This window comes from Octodon degus, unplaced genomic scaffold (genome assembly GCF_000260255.1).
Source record: "Octodon degus isolate 3935 unplaced genomic scaffold, OctDeg1.0 scaffold00017, whole genome shotgun sequence".
In the NCBI taxonomy this organism is placed as follows: domain Eukaryota; kingdom Metazoa; phylum Chordata; class Mammalia; order Rodentia; family Octodontidae; genus Octodon; species Octodon degus.
In genome coordinates this window covers 10,789,238-10,808,677 of record NW_004524593.1, presented here as the reverse complement: position 1 = coordinate 10,808,677, position 19,440 = coordinate 10,789,238, and the positions used below count along the sequence as shown (strand labels likewise).

The 19,440-nt window shown below is 42.9% G+C and overlaps 2 pseudogenes; both read right to left on the bottom strand.

Moving 5' to 3' along the window:
- Positions 1-4,607: 4,607 nt before the first annotated feature.
- On the bottom strand, positions 4,608-5,409 carry LOC101560542 (annotated as a pseudogene).
- Positions 5,410-6,263: 854 nt separating this feature from the next.
- On the bottom strand, positions 6,264-13,871 carry LOC101560146 (annotated as a pseudogene).
- Positions 13,872-19,440: the final 5,569 nt, after the last annotated feature.

Genomic DNA, 19,440 nt, shown 5'->3' with positions numbered 1-19,440 from the left:
CTCTCTCTCTCTCTCTCTCTCTCTCTCTCTCTCTCTCTCTCTCTCTGCCTTTTTGTGATGGGAGCCTCACTATGCAGCTCAGGCTGGCCTCCTTCTCACTTTGTAGCCCAGGCCAGCCTGGAACTCGCAATGATCCTCCTACCTCAGCCTCCCAAATGCTGGGACTACAGGTGTGTACCATCATGCCTGGTTTTGACTTATTTTTAATCATGCTGGCCATTAGAAAAGTCCTATTTCAGGGCAGGGAAGAGAGTTTATTCCCTTTGGACATGATGCAGTCAGTGAACTATAATTATATACATCCAAACTTTATTATTTTACACTTTATCTTCAGCTGAAATGTAAATAGGGCACTGCACTATACTCTTGATGTATACTTATCACTTTCCTGTAATACTTAAGAGTTGGCTAGAACTGTAATAAGTAATGTATCTGTAATTTGTAACATAAATATTGCAATGTTAGTAACAATCTTGTGGCCTTGTTTTTCAAGGTCCACCTTATTTTGGTAAGTTTCATATATTTCACTAATTTTTAAGTATCTTATTTTATTTTAGTTACTGGGAATTGAACTCAGGACCTCATGCTTGCCAGGCAGGCACTGTGCCATTGAACTATATCCCCAGCCCCTTCCTAGATATTTTAATTATATGAAATTTAGCATGTGTTGGATGGTTTAATCTTATGGAACTCTTAGCAGACCTCTTGTGCATTTTACAGTAATCCAGAGTTAGAAAGGAAAACACTTCAGTGTTCAGTTCGGTGTTGAGGTGCTCAGTTTGGACTAGTGTGGTATAAAAAGAAAAAAAAAAAAAGAGGTGGGTTGGAGAACTCTTTCTATACATTAAAAATGAACTTTCCAAATGAAGAAATTAGAAAAACAGTTCCATATAAAGTAGCATCAAAGAACAAAACCCTTGGGAATAAACTCAGCCAAGGAGGTGAAGGTCTTGCACACTGGAAAGTACAAAGCATTGCTGAGAGAAATTAAAGAAGGTTCAGTGAAAACACCTCCTGCGATCATGAACGGGATAGCCCCATGGTGTAAAGATGGCAAAGCCACCCGAAGTAATGCACAAACTCAATGCAACCACATTCTAGTGGCAGTTTTTGTAGAAATAGAAAAATCCATCCTGAAGTATATATGGGCATTCAAGAGATTCAGAAGAGCCAGAGAATTTGGGGAAAAACGAAAGAACAAAGCTGTAGGATTCACATTTTCTTTCTTTCTTAATTTAATGAGAAGCAGCTATATCATGCTTGTCATTTGAATGTAGATACAATTATTAGGTTATCTGTCATATTACAGTATTTGTTTTTATTTTGTCTATATCGATATCTATACCTATCTCTATATCTATATCTATGGCATGGAGATAGCTCAGCAGTCTAAGTGCCTGCCTAGGGAAGTGCAGGGACCTGGATTTGATCCCCTGCACCACACGCTGTGCGGGGCCTGCCCCAGGCAGGCCAAGCCAGCCACCAAGATGGTGTAGTAGCGAACACTTCTAATCCCAGGGCTGGGGAGGCTGAAACAGGAGGATCACTATGAGTTTGAGCTGCTTAGTGAGACCTTGTACTACCAAATACATTTTCTCTCTCTCTCTCTCTTTCTTTCTTTCTTTCTTTCTTTCTTTCTTTCTTTCTTTCTTTCTTTCTTTCTTTCTTTCTTTCTTTCTTTCTTTCTTCGTTTTCAGACAGGGTCTCGCTATATAGTTCAGGCTGGCATTGAGCTCCCTTTATAGCCCAGGCTCACACTGAACTTGAAACCATTCTCCTGCCTCAGCTTCCCCAGTGCTGGAATTACAGGCATATGCCCCCCCCACCTAGATTTAAGGTACATTTAAAAAACAAACAATAACAACAGCAACAACAAATAAATCCCCATCACATCAACTGCAAATGCCAAAGGGAGAAAAACACAGTACTCAAGCTTCCAGCACTATTTCACTCACTCTTTGATAAAGTTTAGGAAATGCTGTAATGATGCAAGCTTCTAATAGCTGAGGCATTTTCTTTGATACTCATGATGTGGCATTGGTGACATTGTGAAGAGAGGTAAAACAGGGGCTGCCAAGGGACCAAATTATGGAGGCACAGGCCTGCTTCTTCTCACAGGAGCACACTGGGGGATGGCAGTGACCACCTACCTGTACCTGTGGAGAGGGCGACGTCATTCAACGTAGCTGTCTCATCCGCAGACACCTGGCTGCGCTCAATGTTCTGCGTGTCTATCAGAACCTCCATGTACTTCCTAATCGTGCTGATGCTGGGATTTCACCTTGCTCTCCCTGGCCAATCACTCTTTGAATAAGAGCATTGTGCCAATTTTAAATTTTGTTCTTTTACTGCTGCAGTTTATATCTAACAAAAATGATTCTGCATCAATGTCTTCCTTTTCTGGATCATAGTTAATCATTTTCTCATCAAGTTATGCTCTGATTGTATTTGTCAGCTCCTTTTCATTCATCCGAGTGCTGTCTTGAAGCTCTTTGTAGCTGGCCATTTCACTGTTGTTCAAGACAAGAAGATGATGCCCACCTATAATCCCAGCACTTGGGAGGCTAAGGCAGGATGACTGTTTCGAGCTCAAGACCAGCCTGGGCTACAAAGTGAGCTCAAGGCCAGCCTGAACTACATATGAGACCCTGTGTCAAAGAGATAAAAAATTAAAAAATGAAAAATAAAGGCAAGAAAAGCTGCATTCAGTGTGTCGTGACTGTGGCTACCTATGGTTTCCCCAGATGATTCATTTTAACTTCACCTGTACAAAGATAATGTAACCATGTGAGTTTCTGACCACTTGAATGCTGGCTATAAAATAATTCAAATATCTGTGTACGTTTTTCTGATTTCTGTGGAATTGAGAGATGTCGCATTTTCTGATTTCAAAATACCTTCTAAAGCTACATGAATGAAAAACGTGGCCTAGAAAAAGTTTCTATGCCAGTGCAGTGTAACAGAGCACTCATCAAAAACCAACCTTGGCACCTAGGCTGAGACCACTTGTTGGGGCCATGACAGTCTCTTCCACAAACAGTGTTGGGGAAACTGGATATCTATATGTGATAGTGTCACAGCTTGGGGGTTTGCAAGGGGAACAGTACAACATAGGACACATTTTATAAGATCATTTTTATAATAAATCACCTAGAGAATCATATACAAAGAGTGCAGAAAATCAGTCTACATACTAAAGAGTAAAGAGTCTAGCTGGGGGCCTGGGTCCCAATATCCTGCATGAGTCCAGCTGAAGACCTAGAGCTCATAACAATGCTTCCTCCAACTGGAGGCCTAGAGCCCATGACAATGTCTCACACAGGCCTAGTTCATGGATTTGACTTGGAAGGCCCAAAGTCAGAGGTAGAAGCTAGAAAGTCTGTGCCAGTGGGATGAAGGATCTGTGCTAGCAGGCTGAGGGAGCTGAGCTAAAGGCCGGAAGCAATGCTCAAGGTAAGCACCAGAGCTCCCCAAAGTGAACAGCAGTCATTCTCAGTGACAAAGAAGTCCTGAGCTCTGCTATGAGAACACTCCAAGTTCATCAGGAAAGTCAACACGACAAGGTCACCCAGCAGAACATCCCAGAAGAACCAGCAGCTTCCAGCAGCTCTGACAGCTTCTCCAAATAGCTTCCCTAACAGCCTCCCAACAGCTTCTCCAGTTCTGCCCCTTACACTGCTATCACCAATCCTCGCATAGCCTCCCACACCCAGCATCGTGCTAGTTCAATTTAGCTGGATGTAGCAAGTGGACCACCAGTTGGCAATCCATCACAAACAGGAGGAAATTAGACCCTTGTGCCATACACATATTAACTCAAAATCAATTAGAGACCCAAAACTTTCTTTGAAGAAAGCATAGATGTATAATTTTATGGCATTAGATTTGGCCATAATTTCTTGGATATGACTTTGAAAGCGTAGGCACCAGAGCAAAACTACATAAATGAAGCTACATTAAACTTAAAATCTTTGAACCCTTGAAGGGTGTAATACAGAGTGAAAACACAGCCTACAAAGTGGGAGAAAATAGAGGGTGTGACCAAAAGTTGCAGTGAATGACTAAAATTAATATTTGATTTAATTCAAATATTCTCTCTTCAAATATATTTATCCTATCATTTTTGCCACTTTCTAAGAGTCTACAACTTTTCTTTCATGAGTGTCTTTAGCTGTGCTACCGTGGCTGGCTCAACGTCTTGAATGGCCAAAATGCTTCCCCTTGTGGTTGCTTTGACTTGGAGGAAGAGCCGGAAGTCACATGGTGCCCGATCTGGTGAATAAGATGGAAGCAGATGCATCCTAACATTTTCTTTTCTTTTCTTTTCTTTTCTTTTCTTTTCTTTTCTTTTCTTTTCTTTTCTTTTCTCTTCTCTTCTCTTCTCTTCTCTTCTCTTCTCTTCTCTTCTCTTCTCTTCTCTTTTCTTTCTTTCTTTCTTTCTTTCTTTCTTTCTTTCTTTCTGTCTCTTTCTCTTTTTTTAATTTTTAAAGGCCTTTTTTTTTTTCTCTAAGAGTCTCTTGCTATCTACAGGGAGATACCTGCAGACAAAATTTGATTCTTTACAGAAACATTTAGATCGCATTCCCCTTCCTTGTCCTCATCCACAGCTAAGTAAATAGCTGCTCCCTCTGAAAGGTGCCTGCAGTCCGGGGAGACAGCACAGGCTGGGAGCCCTTGGTCCTGAGCCCAAGGCAGTCGGCCTCCCCCTCTGACTCTGATTCTTCTGAAGACTTAGGTGTGCTCTCTGGCAAGTCATCTTCTCCCATCTGCTGGAACCTTCCTGACTGGGCATCCCACATGTACTTGATGGTCACACTGAATTCGACCATCTCATGGCCAAAGAGCTTCAGGATGCGGGTCTGCTCTGGGGTCAGCACGTCGCTCTCCTTGCCTACCTCGTAGTCAGACAGTAGGGTCACCACACCTCTCTTGAGGGCAGTGGGCAGTCCCAGCTGCCTCAGTTGAGGCTCCATGGAGTGCAGGAGCTGCTCCAGAGGCCCTGGATCAGGGTCATGGTGAAAGTTGCTTTGTTCCCAGCTCAGGCACGTCCATTTCTGTGTATTTCATGAACCACTCATTGACCTCTTCCTTTGTGCGGTTGGTTAACAGATTGCCAACTTCACCCCTTAACTTCTTACTGACCTGGTGCAGGTTGTCTTTGTACTTGTCAGCTGGGCTTCGACCCAAGGCCACCATCATCACCTTGTTTTTGCCAGAGAACATCCGGCTGTGCTTCCAGGCCTTCCGGATGTCCTTCAGCTTGCTGTTCCTCATGTTGGCTACAGAGAAAATGAGGTATTGGTACGTGTCCACACATTTCCGAAGTTCTACCAGGTTCTGTTTCAGTTCTAAGCCTTTTTTGGCAGTTTTCGTTAAGGAAACTTTCTTGTCGTGCTTGGATTTGGGCATTGCACTGAAACCACATGTGGCGGAAGGCAGTGTGGCTCATTAGAACACCATAACATTTTCATTTGGCAGAAATAGCTGTAAATGGTTGAAGAATGAGGGTGATGAAAAATATAGTAAAGGGCTGAGGAGATAGCTTGGTGGTCTAAGCACCTGCCTGGCAAACACAAGGACCTGAGTTCAGTCCCTGGTACTGCATGCCCTGTCTGACTGGAACCTCGGGGGTGCTGTGCCGCCCATTGTAACTAGGTGTGGTGGCGCACACCTATAATCCCAGCACTGAGGAGGCTCACTATGAGTCCGAGCTGTGCAGCAGGACCCTGTACCAAATAAACAAATAAAAGATTTTAAAAAATGAACAAACAAAAATTCAGTGAATGTTTGAATTTAAGACTATTTTTTTAAAAACAGCAAATAGATTTAATGCAGTGTCAACTTCAGTTGATTGACAGTGGCTGCCTAGAGTGCTGTTTTGAGTAGATTTCTGAGGGTGCACCCTAGTTCGAAGAGAAAGACTGCTAGAATTAAGGATATTTGCAAACACAAATTAAAAAAAATCAAAAAGTCAGTTGATAGCCATCAAACAGGAAGAAATAAATGCCACAAAGCAAGGTCCTTGCATATTCTCCTTATCGTTTTCTTTTTTTTTTTTTTTTTTTTTTTTTTTTTTTTTTTTTTTTTTTTTTTAGAACCGGGAATTAAACTCAGGTCCTTGCACTTACCAGGGAAGCACTTATTCCACTGAGCCATCTCCCCAGTCCCTTCCTTATCATTTTCTAACCCTGGGTTTCAGCTTTTCATTCCATCCCCATGAACCCCAATTGCCCCCACTGAAACCATGGCAGATACCTGAAATCTCATTTATAGGAGAAACCATAGGAACCAGAGCTGCCACTGGTGCTGGCACCAACTCCATCAAGGCCAGTGAAAAGCCCAAATATCAGAGTGGCAATCAAGCTGGTACTGGCACTGAAGCCACCACTGGCACTAGCACTGACACTGGTACTGGTACCACTACTGGCACTGGCATCAGCCCTACCACTCTCTTGGACATTAGCTTTATCTTCAGCTCCCACTTGGATCTGGGCTTTGGCCCAGGGTCTGGTATCAGCTTCATCCCAGTTGCAGGGCCAGGCAGCATTCTCAGAGCCAAGCCCAATGCCCCATTCGCACTCTGATCTCCGCTCTCGCCTTGGCTTCAGCTGCAGCTGCAGCCTTCAAATCTGCCTCCAATGCCTCTTGGTTCTGAGCTTCCCATTCTGTGGGATCCTTCTTTTGTACCTTGCAGGCAAACTTGAGAACTTTCATTTTGCTGGTCTCATAGTAAGAACATAAGCCCTAGAAGAATGCTGTTGGGGGGATTGCTGTTGGGGATTCTAGCAGAGTCCAGGTACTTCTGTTTCACAATCCCCAAAGAGTAAGTGATGTATTCCAGGAGCAACCCCCACTTGCGCAGCACCTCCCAGATCACAGCCCAGACCCAGCTCGAGTGAGCCCTTGGTTGTTCCCAATATGCCTGCATTGGTATGCTCTAAGGTGCTGAGAAGAATGTATAAGTGATCATTCTTATCAATTTCCTTCAACTGAATCCCGAATACCTTCTCTAAGGAATAGCTTGCTCGTTCAATGATTTCAGGGTATACATCAGTGTATTCTTTGATGATGTCCTTCAGCACATCTGAACGTTTGATGGGAATCTTTTCTTATTTTTAGCTAACAAATACTTCACTGAAACATTTGCCCTTCCTTGCAAAAGGGCCACATCTTGAGGTGGTGGCATTTCAGATTCTTGGGATGACTGGAGCTTGACAGCTCTACGGCGAGCCTTGCCCCTATGAGCTTAGGCGACCTCAGGGAAAGCAAAGCTCTCCATGCCCAAGCTGCCAATCGAGTCCTTGAAGCCCTGCATGCCCAAAAAGCTATGGGCCCTCTTGAAGCTCTTTTGGCCAGTGAGGCCATTAGGGCCTTTGAGACCCTTTGGCCACCTGTGGTTCCAGAAGTCTGAGTCTGATCACTGCTGCCATCCTCCTCCCCTTCCAGAAGCTTCACCTTTCGGGCATTCTTGGCCTTCACCTTGGGCTGAGTATCTTGATTCTCCTGAGCCTGAGCAGCTGCACCCTCATGCTCAGGTTCATCTGCCTGAGCCTGAGAAGCAGTAGCCTCAATTTCTGGGGCCTCTGTATTGACCTTCATATCAGCTGCACTGCTGACCTTTTTGGTCTCAGTGGCAGGCATTGCCACAGCCCACAAGTGAGTATTCTGTGTCGTGCTGTCAGCTGCTGGACTCTTGTTTTCAGCTGTCAGAACCTGAGTATCAGTCAGCTGTTTGGCAGGTGAGGACTGGATGGAAGGTGCCGTCTGAGCCTTTGGGGCCTTTGAGACCTTCATGGTCTTCAAGACCCCTGAGGCTTTTGAGACTTGTAGTCTCTGAGATCTTTGGTGCCTTTGAAGCCTTTGGTGTCTCTGAGACCTCTAAGTTCTGAGTCACTATCAACAGGGTCTGCATCACTGAGCCACCTTCCTTTCCTGAAGCTTTGGCCTGGAAGCAAGCTAGGCCTGCACCACTCTCGCTTGTGTCAGACGTGTCTCCAGTTGGCCCGGCAAGAGCTGAGCCTCATGATCTCACAGTTCGCCAGTCTTAAGACTATTTTTGACAGCAAAAGTTTACATTGCCATTAATCTTCATTGAAATATTCAAAATACTCCCTTTACTTCTGACATGCTTTTAAAAATAAAATCATTCTTGACAATGTGTTACTATGGTACTTATTTTTTTATTTTTGAGACAGGGTCTCACTATGCAGCTCAGGCTAGCTGTGGGCTCACTTTGTAGCTCAGGCTGGTCTCGAACTCACAAGGATTCTCCTGCCTCAGCCTCCTGAGTGCTGGGATAATAGGCATGTGCCACCACACCCTGCTGTAATATATTTTTAAAAAATTTTAAATATTTGCCATATGTTTTGATCAGGCATTGTACTTGCAAATCATATATTTGATAAGAGTAATATCTACAGTGTATAAAGAACTCCTATAACTCAGCAAAAAATAGCCCATTGAAAATGGGCAAAAGGTCTAAATAGACATTTCCAATGGCGATACACAAATGGCCAACAGATACATGAACAGATACCCAGCATTATTATTCAGAAATGCAGATAAAGTCACAACGTGATGCCATCTCGTACCGTGAGGATGGTACTGTGGTTTGAGTAGGGTTTCAGTGTCTGCTATGACTATGTGTGTCAAAGTTTAATCACCGTTTTTAAGGGTTTTGTTTTGAGATAGGATCTCATTATGTAGTTTAGGCTGGCTTTGAACTAACCATGTAACCCAAGTCTTAAATTCTTGGTGATCCTCCTGCCTCAGCTTCCGGAGTGCTGGGATTATGGGTGTATACCTCCATGTCTACTTTGAAGGATTTTTGTTGTTGTTTTGGGTCTTTTTTTGAAATAGAATCTTGCTATATAGACCAGGTGGGCACTAAACTCACAGCCATTCTGCCTCAGCCTTTTTACTGCTGGAATTGCAGGAGTACACCACCCCAACAGGCTCCCATTTTGAGTTATTAAGAGTAGAAACTTAATATGACCAGGGTATTTAACTGGCGTGGTGATGCACACCTATAATCCCAGCGCTCTGCAAGGGAAAGCTCAGCCGGGGGAATTTAGTGGTTTAGCAAGGACTTGGTTCAAAGTAAAGAAGGCTGGGGATACAGCTCAGTGAGAAAGCTTTCAGTTCAATCCCCAACCCAGCAACAAATAAATACATAAATAAATAAACAATGGTGTCTAGAGATGGAACCTTTGGGAAGTGATTAGGATTGGCTATTCTTTAGGCTATCGCCTCCACGATTGAATTCTGACTGCTTTATACAAAGAGGGAGAGAACACACACATACACACACACACACACACACACACACACGCACATACACTTCCTACCCCTTGCTATGTGACCCTTAGCGATCCTCGGGACCCCACCTGTAAGGCCGCCACCAGCTGAGCTCCCAGACCCTGCACCTGCAGAGCTGTGAGCCAAACTAAAGCTCTTAGCTTCCTGAAGTCTGTTCAGCTCCGATGCTGGTACGGTCCTGGCACAGTCCTGGCAGCCGGTGAACACAGAGGACCACGACAACACAAAGGAGAGCCAGAAGAAGACGAAGGTTGGTAGAGAAGCTGGGAGTCTTGCAAACTGTTGGTAGGACTGTGCAGTGACAACAGCCACAGTGGACAACAACTAAACATGCAATTAGGGGTGACCCCAAATCCTGTGTCTGAGCAGAGCCAGGAGAACTGAGAGCCAGGAGAACTGCTGTCCCCGCAGTGAGAGCCGAAGCAGGACACAGGTCATCAGTGGGTGGTGGAAAAAAAAACATGGCCAGTGCTTGGGAGGAAGGAAATTTGGTCAACACAACAGAAGAGGAAAACCTTGGGGACGTCCTTCTAAGTGAAATAAGTCACCGACAGGAAGTCAATGCTGGGATTTCACTTACACACATATACGCCTGTAAATAACTGAATTTAAAAACTTGTTTATAGTAAAAGGGCACATTAATGTCTATCACAACACTCCCCTGAGAGGGGCCAAGCTCTTATAGACAGCTGGTTGGCCTTTGCTAAAGGCTGGGAAGAGGGGACAAAGAGGAGGCGTCACTTAATAGTATGGAGTTTCAATTCTTTGTTTGTTTGTTTGTTTGTTTGTTTGTTTTCTTTCGTCTTTTTGAGACAGAGTCTCACTGTGCAGTCAGGCTGGCCTTATGCTCAGTTTGTAGCTTGAACTTACAATGATCCTCCTACCTCAGCTTCCCGAGTGCTGGGATGACAGGCATGCACCACCATGCCTGGTTTGGAATTTCAATTATGAAAGGTAGAAAATTCTGGAAATCTTTTCCAGAACAGTGTAAATATATTGAACACTACTTCAAAATGCTTAAGATAGCTTATGGGGAACATGGCCTGGGCCCTGTTCCCATCTCCGTGCCCCATGAAGTCAGACCTTCCTGTGAAGTGGGAAGAGCCGCCTGGGCACACTCAGAGCCACTAATCTAGGCTCTAGACCAATGAAGACATGAAAGTTACATGTGGTGATCCAAGCTGCAGAGGGACAGAGGAGTGGGACAGCCCCTGAGGCCCTTCCTAGGAGTCTGTAGTGTAACACTCGTTTGTAAATATGTGACTTCTTTCTAGATGCCATACTAGTTTTCAAAAATAACTATCATGCTTCCACAAATTAGCATTTATGTTCTTTTTTTCTTTTCCTTTTCCCCCTTTCTTTTTGGTTTATTGAAATAATGCTCAATATGTAGCCCAGACTGGGTTCAAACTTACAATCCTCCTGCCTCAGTCTCCCAAATGTTGGCATTATAGGTGTGTGCCACCATGCGTGGTCCCAAATTAATTTTTCTAGACTAAAATCCCTAGTTCTATCAGTTATTTTATTTATTTGTTTATTTTTTATTTTATTTGGAGGAACTGGGGATTGAACTCAGGCCCTTGGGCTTGTCAGAGAAGCGCTTATTCCACTGAACCATCTCCCCGGCCCCTTTCCATCAATCTTTCTCTTTTCCCCACTATTATTCTTTGTGTGTCACAGATTCAATTAATTTCCTGTGGGTTGAGTCTCTAGAGATCATTGTTGCTCACATTAACAAGCAGGATTCAGACTTTGAAATATTTGTCTTACTCATTTTCTTTGTTGCTGGGATAAATATCTGACACCTGTGACTTAATGAGGAGAAGTTTATTTGGGCTCACAGTTTGGAAGGTTTAGTCCCTGCATGGCAGGCCACGTGGCAGATCCAGTGGAAGAGGCATCCACTCACTTCATGGTGTCCAGGAAATGGAGGAGGAAGGGAAGAGCGGGCGGCTGCACCTTTCAGGTGATGTCCCAGCAACCTGCTCTGACCAGCTCTGCCTCCTGAGGTGAGGCAGTCAGCACAATCGAGTTTAGTCCCCTCCCTAAGGCCCTGTCTATGATCATGTAAGGCTTTGGGGGACATCTAGTTAAAAAGCAGGAGCTTTCTCATGGAGTCTGACAAGTAAAGGGAACAACCTCCCTTATTTTGTTCCCTAGGTGTTCACTGGGTGCCTTCAGAAGCTGTATTACTGGCCTACTTTGGGGTCTTATCCACTGAAATACAAAGCTCTCTTCTTTGCTTTGTATTCCCTGCCTGCCTGCCCGCCTGCCCACCCTTCCTTCCTTCTTTCCTTTCTTCCTTCCTTTTCTTCTTTTTTCTTTTCTTTTACACTTCAATCATTAATGCGCACATTGCCCCACTGTACAATCAATTGTAGAAGCTTATATTTAAGATTTAACATTTATCCTTGTCAATTTTGTTGCTTTAGCATCGACATGTTCTAGTGCTTGCTGTGATTTTTATTTTGTTTGGGTGCTGAGATGGAACCAGGTCCTCATGCTTACTAAGCAAATGCTATACCACTGAGCTCTGCTTCCTGTCCTATCATGATTTAATCTTAAATTCATTGTCCGGTATAATTTTTATGATTAAAAAAAATGTTGTGACAGCTAAAGATCTGATCAGCACAGCACTTATATTCTTATTCATTCGTCCAGTAGACATGGAAAAGGCCTCCCTGTGACAGTCGCCCCTGTGATCCCAAGCATTAATCAAATGTAGTCAGGACAGGTGAGGGCAGAGCCTCACCACTCCTGCTCTCAGGAGCATGCTGGCCGCTGACCAGTGCTTTGCGTCTGAATTTGTAGACTTATTTCATCTCCACTATCGCTTCCCCTAAATCTTTTTACTGCATTTCCCTGGCTCTGTCTTGTTTACACATGCGTTGCCAGGCAGTTGGCGCATGCCTGGAGGACAGGAGTCCATGCTGTTGAGCAGCCCATCTGCTTTTGAGACTAGAACATTCGGTATTTTTGTGGGCCAAGATGCAGGTCCTTAGAGATGTGTGTGGGTTTCCACTTTGTGCCTCCTGCTGTGTACTTGATGTGAATGACCTTGATTCTGTGAGCTGCAGAGAGGACAACAAACTCCATTACAATGGACAATCATGATGATTAGACATGATATGCTTAGAACATTCAGTAAATACTCTATCCTTGGTGTTCTAGGAATTGAACCCAGGGCCGTGTGTGTGGTAGACAGGTGCTCTACTGCTGGGCTACATTGCAGGCTCCCATAGGACTTTTGCAATTGGCCTGTGGAAAAACTTTGGGAACACAAGGATTTACAGTTAGAGGAAATTAGATTGTCTTTAAATCCTATGTAGATTCACAAAATGCTTTTTTTTTTTTAAAAAAAAAAAAAAAGGGGGGGGATTTTTTCATTTTATTCAGAGCCTAAAATGATGAACATTTATTTATTTATTGAATACTGAACACATATTGTATGTCAAACACTATTGTGTACTCAAAAATCTCTATTACAATAACATCAAAACAGATCCCCTGTGCCACAAAGAAATAAAATGAAAAATAAAAAAGTAAAATAAAATAACAACAAAACCTTCTCCAGGACACTTACGACAGTGTACAAGAACTTTTGTGTTCAGTCAACAACACCTGTGCAGTTTTCTTAAGGCTCCAAGACCCCGAGTCCCACCTATCAGTGGACTTGCACTCCACTTTGAGACCTTGTCCCAGTTTTCTTCTTCAAAGTAACGTCCATTCTGATGGAACTCTCCAGTTACTCTGTTTTCCCTACTGTCTTTTCAGATTTTTCTGATGGATTGTCTCCTAAATCTGAACTCCTCTCTTCAGATGGCCAGCCACACCCAACCACCGTCCTGTAATACTGTCAAGGTCTGTGTAGTTTCTTTTTTTTAGTGAGGTTTGTTTGTTTGTTTTGCAAGCTTATGGTTTTTTTGCTTTGTTTTGTTTTGTTTTGGGTTTTTTGTTGTTGTTGCTGTTGTTTTTTAGGATGAGGTCTTATTATGGAATTCAGGCTGGCACTGAACTTGCAGCGAGCCTCTTGCCTCAGCTCCTGGATGTTGGGATTATAGGCATGTGCCGCCATTCCCAGCCCAAGCTTAGATTTTGACTGATTCTATGACATCTTGAGGATAACTCTCCAGAAATAAAAATCTTATTTTTTCATTTACTTTATAGGTCTTTTGAGAGAGCTCACTGTCCTTATTCCCCAAGTTGGCTCTGTGGGTGGCTCCTAAAGGATCCTAAATATCCTGTGTGTACCGAACATTCACAGCACTGTGATATTCCTCAAAGTAGTAAACTTAGGATGGAAAATCAATGTTAGGCAAATTCATAAACAGAATGGTGACTACTAATCAAATGTAGGATTTAAATCTAAAAGAATTTAGGATTCCGTAGATTATAATCTCAGGTTTCTTAAGCAAACCAAAAGGAGCTCTTAAGCTTAATGAAAGGCTATTCTAAATTCAGTAACTATAGTTCATTTTTAAACTTATTTTATTTGTTGATAAAGTCATATCTGTAGAAGTGAAATGATTTTTACCATTAGGCAATTCATCCATTGTGGCTCTTGCTGTCTCACGGCCCCCAGGACCCTGGCCAGAAGGTTTCCCCAGTGCTGGTGCTAGTGCTGGTACTGGGGGTTCTTCTTTTCCCAAGCATGGAACATAGGGATCCCCTTAATTTGAGTCTACCTGGTGGAGATAAGAGTTCCCCACTGGTCTCTTTACTAAAGAGATTTTCTCTTCCATAAAAATTTGTTTTTTATCTTCATATCTTCTCTGTACTTTTCATTCTTTAGTATCTCCTCCGTGGAAGGTGGAATATTTCTCTGTCTTCTAACCCAAGTTCCTATTCTGTTGGGACATCACCTACTTTGTAATGATTTTCATTTTTCTTTGCTGCTTCTATAATCCCTTCTGTCTAATAGTTTGTCCTCTGAAGTTTGGGTCCTGCGGGATGGAGCAGAATCTGTCCCTGAGCCAGGCTGTACCCACGTGCTCCTTCACTCCCTCTGACAGCATCCTCCACGGGGTACAGAATAAGCCCTGAGGCCACCCCAGCTGGCCCCTGCAATCTGAGCATGAGTCACACCACAAAAATCTTTAATTAGAGAATTTGCAAATTAAAAATAAAGTAGATACAAATATGATTATTAAGTAATAAAACACTGTTAAGTTCTTTAATGAAACTAGCTTCCTATTTAGTTAAAATACACCATCTGGTTGTCATAGTTATTTCCTTTATCGTCTGTCTGTAGCAGGGTTGACAGTAATCATTATATCACTGAGCAAGAGAAAACTGTCCCAAGACTCGAGAAAATATGCAAATTTTATTTTCTCTGTACTTCATATGTAAAGTAAGAACTTTGCATAATACTTTGGAAGGATCCGATTTGACCCTTTTTTTGGTTATTGTATAAAGAATATAACAAGACATTAATCAAAGAATTTAAATATTTATCTTTTTTTTTTTTTAAGTAGAGAGCAGCAACTGAGCACTTCAGCTGGAGGGGCACATTCCATGCTGGGGGCTGCAGTTCATCATTCAGTCTTTGTACCTTTTGAATTTTGTGCCATGTGCATATATTATTGGTTCAAAAAAAATAGTTAAGCCTTTTTAAGTGGTGGGAAAAAGGAATTTCAAATAACACTATCCTTTTCACAGAAAGCTGCTTTTCTATAAACTCTCCGAGACTAGATTACAAAGAAACCAAATTAAATTCCCTGAAAAGTCCCAGTTAAGTCTGATAATACGTATGCATGAAACCAGTTAAGTGAACCACATGAGAATAGATTAATGTCATCATAACTCCTAAACTCTGCCCAGTGGATATTCAAATGAAAACTAAACTGTTTGTCCAAAGAGGCCCGACCCATTACAAAAACTGGACCAAGGAAGCTGAATTTAAAACGTGGGCACTTTTAAAATAGGATGAACAGGATAGTGAATTGTACTTAGCCGTTACAAAATCAGAATAGATTTCTCCAAAATATTTTGGGGACAACTCCTGCCCTTGTATGTTTGATTTTTGCTGACAAAATTATAGCATGTGAGTAATAAAACAATCTCTATAAATGTTAACTGCTTCTTTAAGGCAAATAAACCAGAGTTTTCAAAACAAAATTGTACATAAGGGAGATTAAGAATATCAAGCATGTCTCAGGACTTCTTAGATTGCCTTTATGATACAAAATGAGAGTCCTCTTGTTTGTAAAATTGCACGCAGATAATTTTCAATGTTAATGTGTGAGGTGGAACCATTACAATTTTCATTCTCCCAGCAACTGCTAGGAAGCCTGGAGCTGTGGATAAAACTGGGCTTGGGGGCTAGGAAATACCCAGAAAAATGAAAATGGAGCTGGGCTGCTGCTCAGTGACAGGGGCTTGCTAGCATCATGCAAGGCCCTGGGTTCACCTTTAGCACAGGGCAGGGGCTTGGGCGGGGAGCAGTGGGGGAGCTAAAATCCTTGCTTAGGAGAGCAAATAAAATACTTGAGTAGACAACAGCTACTTGAGAAAGTCCATAAGAAACTTGCAAAATCCTAGAACCAGAAGTCTAAGTTATATTCTGCAAACAGAGAAGTAGCCTGCCCAGAAGCAGCCATGGGTTAGACAGACACTCATAATTTTTTTCAGTTTATTCAGATCATCCGAATAAAATGATTTATTGTTTGCAGTAGTCCTGTAAAATGAGTTGCTTTTCAACATGAGATTGGAAGCTAAGCATACAGAATGGGCTGTGGCAGTAGCGGCTCTAGGTGCAGCACCCCAAGGTCTCCTCGGTGACCCTAGGGAAGGCTGAAGAGGCCGCTAGGAGCCGACCCTGCCCTCTCTGCAGGCCCTGGGGAAGACCAGATCTCAGGGCAGAGTCAAGCTAGAAAGCCCTGGGCCTCCCCAGAACATAGGGTCCAACTGTTGCCCCGGACCAGTCGGGAGAGGATGGCTCAGCACAGAGGTCTCCACAGAAAGACCTGGAAAGTGACGGAAGACCACGCTAGTGACTGCAGCCCCTGGTGGGGATTCCAAGAGAAACTGCTTGTGGATCAGGGCTCCAGAAGCCTGCAGGGACCCCTTCCTTCACAGATGTGTGTCAAACTCTTTTGCTTTTTGTTTCTTTTTTTCCAGGACAAAAATACAAGAAAACAAAACAAACAAACAAACAAACAAAACCCGGGCCAAACATGACAGCAGAAGTACTTTTGGGAGGCTGAGGCAGGAGTAACACAGTTCCAGCCCTGCCTGGGTGACTTGATAATTTATCCAGACTCTGTCTCAAAATAACATTTAAAAAAGCTGAGAATGTAGCTCAGTACAAAGGCTTTGGGTTCCATCCTTAGTATCACAGTAAATAAATAAATAAATACACCAACAGTGCGGTTGCTTGGTCAGGCATTATAGCGCCTAACACACCGTAGCAACTCAATCACTGTTTCTTCCCAACAACCTGCAAGGAAGTTTTGTTCTTATTTTACAAATGAAAAAAACTGGAACTCAGAGAGGTGGGTAACTTGCCCGGGTTCATGCTCACAAGTGGCAGATGTGATCTGACCTCAGGAGAGAGCGGCAGGAGTGCCCATGACCTTTGCCCTCTGCACACAGCCCTATAATTCTGCCTGGAGGAGCAGTGGGCTTTGGAAGGCAGGAAATCCCTATGACACAGGATGAGGTTTCAGGATTAGCTGAGAAAATTTATGCCAGCCATAGTGTGCGGCTGGACATACAGGAGGGGCTTGGTCAATGTGGATTTTGAGTCACGATGTTAGGTCCTGAAATGTGCAGAGGAGTGGAACAGGTACACAGTGATTTTCTGTAGGGTTTCCAGTGGGTTCTAGAATAATAGGGACAACTATTATTTATTTTAAAATAGCAGCACTCACATGGCTCCATAGTAAGTCAGTTGGCCAAGTTAAAAATAGATGCTAAACATAGCAAGAGCAGAAATCCAATCTGAGATATCAAGTGGTGGGAAGGAGTGACAGTGGCAGCAACAGAAAAAGAAGAGCACACATCAACTAATTATGCATTTGGGTAAAATTATCCTCCATTTGGTCTCTCACTCTCCCATCTCGGCACTGGGAAGTGCACATATAAATGTGCATATATGCAAATAAATAACCTGAGATGACCTACTCCTGTTTACCTGCAATTGTATTCAAAATATTAATTAGGCCTCCTGTTAATTTGGAGGCTTTTGTGCTTAGAACCACATAGTGGCTATGTAACAACAGTACATAATTCCTTAAAATTTTTGAGTGGACAGAAGGAGGGAAGGGATAAATAAGATGCATTATGTATATGTGCGGACCCCAGGAGGAACCTAATCAGTGTGTGCTATGAACATGAACTAACAAGAAATAAAAATTGAAAAACAAAATCAAGTCTGTATGAACAAGAAAATTAGAAAACAAATCTTAAGTGGAAGGTAGGCATGATGGTGAATGTTTGTAATCCCAGCTATGTAGTAGGTTGAGGCAAAAGGATTGCAAATTCAAGGCTAACCTGGGGAATTTAGCAAGACTATCTCAAAATTAAATGTTTTTATTTTTGTTTTTAATGTATTTAGGACAGGGTCTACAGGGTCTCACTACACAGATCCAACTCTAGGGAGTCTTCTGTTTTCAGCCTCCCAAGTGCTGGGATTACAGGCACATGCCACCACACCCAGTCTCAATTGATGTCTCAGCATGCCCCAGGGGCAGGGCCTATACCACATGCCTGGGATCAACCCCTGGGCTGCTGTGCTTTGCCTAAACAGGCACTTTAGTCCACTGAGCTATCAGGCCAACCCTTAAATGTTATTATTACTATTTTTTTAAGTTGAGATTGTCACTCGGTAGTAGAACACTACTGAGTTTGATCCCCAGTACCAAATCTCTAGGTGGAGTGGACAGGTCTGTTGATATTTAAATTACTTGGGGTGGAGCTGCCAAAACTGATAAATTGCTGAAGGTGAGGCGGGACAGAAGCTACAACCACTGCCAACTGTCCCCTCTGTGCTCAGGAACTTTACAAGGGCCAGGTCAGAAGGTTGTGTTGCTGCTGTCATTTGAAACCCCGGCAGCTGCTGAGCCGGATGAGAGCTCCAGCCGCTGTGCCAAGGTCTTTTCCCCGAAGCACAACTGGCTCAGTAAAAGGAGTGGAGCTCAGGCTTCATCTCAGTCTCTGCCCTTCAAAACACTGTTTGGAGTGCATCGTTATTTCTCTCTCAGTTGCTAGGAGGCTTTGAAGGTGGGCATCATTAGTTAGGAAGAAAGCCTGAAGCTGGACATGGTGGCGCATGCCTGTAACCCCAGCACTTGGCAGGCTGAGGCAGGAGGATCGCCGCAACTTTGAAACCAATTTGGGCTGTAAAATAAGCTCAAGGCTGAGCTGCACAGCAAGACTTACCTGAAAAAAAGAAAAACAAACAAACAAGCATGAAATGCATAGCCTTAATCACTTAATCTTTTTTTTTTTTTAATTTTTACTAGTACATGTTTGCAGTACATAATGTTTGTTTATGTTCTTTGCAGGGAGTTGGTGTATGCATATAATAATCTAAAATAATTTTTCCATCCCCTTTCCCTACTTTAATCACTTAATCTTATCTCATGACCATCCAGGCGAGAATGGCAGATGCGTGTATGTTGTATTGCAACTTGCAGTCATGGGGCATTACATTAAAAACTTTCATTAAAATATGTATATAAAGGCAGGCACATTTGAGGAATGAATCTGCTGGGCATCATAGAAAAGATTATAAAAAACCACTGTGCTCATATGCTCAAATTAGACGAACACAGATAGGTGATAATAATAATAATAATATCACCAAAGGACTTAGCACAAGATTGACTTATAAACTTAAGAGGAATACTTTTGACCAAAATTTATCTGTGTAAAACACTATGAAAATTAAAAGAAGCAGGAGAGTAGAAGAGTGATTAGTAGTGTAAGTGTGAGACTCAGGTCACCCGCAGTTGGCCAGTATGTGCGCTGGGACCCTGGATAAGGAATCCCACTTTTCTTAAAGTGCCAGGTGGAATAATCATGGTATGTTCTCCATACCATGGCTGTGGTAAGGCCCTGCATATTGTTGTTGTTTTTAAAATGTATTTTGGTACAGGTCTTACTAGGCAGCTTGGACTC